The following is a 3,712-nucleotide window of genomic DNA, read 5'->3' as shown; positions in this document are numbered from 1 at the left end:
CCATTTGTCTGTTCTCTTTACCTTTAGAATGTCAACTTTTTTTCCCACACTGCTGGCCTAATGAATGTTTAGGATTTTACCATCTTATTCATTTAACAAATTTATATTAATGTCTGCCCTGTGCCAGGCATTGTTCTAAGGGATTGGGAACACAGCAGTGAACAAAAGCCAAGTTCCTGCTTTCATGGAACTTGTATTCTTTCTTTGGGATAGGGAGGAGAAGTAGACAAACAAAAAACAAGGAAATACCTGTTCTTTCTGGTGGTGGTATATACCAAGAAGAAAAATGGAACAGGGTAAGGGGACAGAGGTGCTATTTTAGAGGTGGAGGGAACAGTGCTACTTTATGGTGGTCAGGAAGACCTCTGCTAGGCATTTCAGTAGAGGTCTGGAGACTGAGCTGGGGAGGTCTATGGGAAAAGGCCATTTGGACCAAAGGACTATGTTTTTGAGGAATGGCAGAGGGTCTGGTGTGACTGGACAGGGATGAGTGAAGGTCAGTGAGGGGCCAGATCACGCAGACTCCCGGAAGCCACGCAGAAAAGTATGTGTTTTCTGAGGGAGATGAGATACCATGGAAGGGTTTTGAGCAGAGGAGTGTTTTTCAAGGATTATTACAGTTTCTGTGTGGAGGACAAGGGCAAAGAAGGGAGACCAGCTGAGCAGTCACCATAGGCTGAGGAGACAGTGGCTGGGACGTGGTTGGAGCAGTGGAAATGGTCACAAGTGGTTGCACTTTGCCTGTGTTCCTGACGGCAGAAGAATTTGGTGATGGAATGTGGGTTGTGACAAAAAGAAGCCGAAAGTGATTTCACGGTTTTGAGCCTGAACAGCTAGAAGAAAGTTGCCCTCTGAAGTGCAGGTTTCAGAGGGAAGTTTGGAAGTTTGGTTTTGGACATGTTAAACTTGACATGCCTGTTAGCCAGATGGGAATAGCAGAATGTTGAGTAATGAATCTGAAGTTTTCTCATTATTTTCAGCTCCATTCAATAGAGGTAAGAATGTGACAAGGCTGTGGCTGATGGCCTGCCGTGAGAGTGGAGCCCCTGTTTCCTGACCCAGCGGGGAAGACCTTTTTTCAGATAACGGAAGACTTACCTTCTGCACCGCAGCAAAACCTGCAAGCATCCCAGTTTGGGAGCAGCCAGCCTCCTTTCACAGAGCTGGTTTCTGTTTCTGTAACTGGTAAACAACCTAAGCATTCAGAGTTACCCAGCAGAACTACCTCAGGGAGTGCGGAGCATGCTCACCCCTGCTGGCGTTTAAGCAGTACATGACCAGGTGGCATTTCGGAAGAAACATTTTCAGATGGCACATCCTCAGAAAGGGAGTGGTAACTAAAACGGGACATAATAACCTCACCAAGGGAGGTGGTGGAAGGCCAAGGCCAGGTAAGGGACCAGGTTTCGGGTAATACTGTCAAGGCACACCATTGAAAAAGGCTACAAGGATTGATGATGTCATCAGTGACTTTACAGAGTGGTTTAATGGAGGGCTGGAGGCAGAAACCAGCTGTCTGGTCTTAAGGAGGCTGGGGATAGAAAGGAACTGAGGCAGCAGTAGACAACTTGTATGTGGGGGTTGGCAGGAAAAATGACCAAGAGTGCGAAAGCTAGAAGGGACATAAAGTCCCCATTTCTTCTTCAGACAGTTGCAGGCTCACAATTTGCTAACTGCTCTGCTGGGGTGAGCAGAAACAGGCATGGTCCCAAACTTCATCAAGCATCTACATTTGTAAAGAAAATAGATATGTAATAAATCATCCTCCAAAATTGTATAAAATGGCAGCTCAGGTAAATGGTTCGAAGGAGAGGTCCATGGGGTATTGAGAAACTATAATGGCCATGGATCTAGTTAGAGGAGGTTTCTCTGAGGACATTAGATCTGAAGGGAAGAGGGCTTTCCACGGTATGGCAACAAGTGCAAAAGCCCTGTGGTAGGAAGGGATATGGAGAAGACCAGTGACAGAGTACAGAAGCCCAAAGAAATACGGCACCAGGTGAGGCGGGAAGGGGCTGACAGTGCAGTACTGTGAGCACTACTATGGGATTTTTGCATTTTAAGAGTACTGGGAAGCCAGTCGGGCATGGTGGCTCACGCCTGTAATCCCAGCACTTTGGGAGGTCAAGGCAGGTGGATCACTTGAGGTCTGGAATTCGAGACCAGACTGGCCAACCTGGTGAAACCCCGTCTCTACCAAAAACACAAAAATGAGCAAGGTGTTGTGGCATGTGCCTGTAATCCTAGCTACTCGGGAGGCTGAAGTAGGAGAATTGCTTCAACCCGGGAGGCAGAGGTTGCAGTGAGCTGAGATTGTGCCACTGTGTTACAGCCTCAGCAACAGAAGGAGACTCCATCTCATAAAAAAAAATAAAGTACTGAGAAGGCATTCACTGAAGTATTATTTAAGCAGTGGGGTGACATCAGATTTGTGATTTGAAAAGATTAGTCTTGCTGCTCTGTGAAAAATGAATTGGAGTTAAGCAAGAAAAGGTGGAAGTTCAGAGATGAGCGTAGCAATCCAAGAGATTCTATGATAGTGACTTTTACTAGCATATTGGCATGGAAGTGGAGAGAAATGGATGGATTCAAGAGATAGGAAGTAAGATCAACAGGACTTGGTAATGGATTGCACTAAGGGGATTAAGGGAAGGGAGATAACAAGGAAGATGACTCACTTTTTAGTTGTGCAACTAGATTGCTAGTAATGCAAATCTCTGAGATAAAGAACCCTAGAAGAAGGTCTTTGATACCCCTTACCCGCACTGGAATATTTCTTTAAAGACAGAAGAGGCAGTCAGTTGCAGATTAAAGATACTGGACAGGAATGAGGAGCAAAGTCTTTGGCCTTGGAGGAGGGCCATGGCCCATTTCCTTTGAACTAGAGAGAGGGATGGGGTTGAGCAAGTTGCATACATTTCTGAGGGGTAACAAAGAAAAATGAATTATTTCATTTTTAGTAATAGAGGCATTCAGTTACTGAGTGACAAAGTCCCCTGAACTATCCGGACAGCGATATTACCTATTCCTGGCAATCCAAAGGTTTTTAGACCTGTCCACTACACTGTAGTAGTACTGTACTACAGTAGCCACTAGCCACATGCAACTATACAGCATCTGAAATGTGGCTGGTCCAAATTGGGATGTATTCTAAGCATAACACACATCAGATTTTTTAAACTTTGCATTAAAAACAGAACAGAACATAAGTGTTTTTTAAAATATTGATACTGGGCGGCCGGGCATGGTGGCTCACACCTGTAATCCCAGCACCTTGGGAGGCCAAGGCGGGCGGATCACGAGGTCAGGAGTTCGAGACCATCCTGGCTAACACGGTGTAACCCCGTCTCTACTAAAAATACAAAAAATTAGCCGGGCGTGGTGGCGAGAGCCTGTAGTCCCAGCTACTTGGGAGGCTGAGGCAGGAGAATGGCGTGAACCTGAGAGGCGGAGCTTACACTGAGCCGAGATCGCACCACTGCACTCCAGCCTGAGTGACAGAACAAGACTCCGTCTCAAAAATATATATATAGGCCGGGCGCGGTGGCTCAAGCCTGTAATCCCAGCACTTTGGGAGGCCGAGACGGGCGGATCACGAGGTCAGGAGATCGAGACCATCCTGGCTAACAGGGTGAAACCCCGTCTCTATTAAGAAATACAAAAAACTAGCCGGGCGCCCGCCACCTCGCCCGGCTAGTTTTTTGTATTTTTG

Source organism: Theropithecus gelada, chromosome 20 (genome assembly GCF_003255815.1).
Source record: "Theropithecus gelada isolate Dixy chromosome 20, Tgel_1.0, whole genome shotgun sequence".
Taxonomy (NCBI): domain Eukaryota; kingdom Metazoa; phylum Chordata; class Mammalia; order Primates; family Cercopithecidae; genus Theropithecus; species Theropithecus gelada.
Note: the sequence above shows the minus strand (reverse complement) of the source record.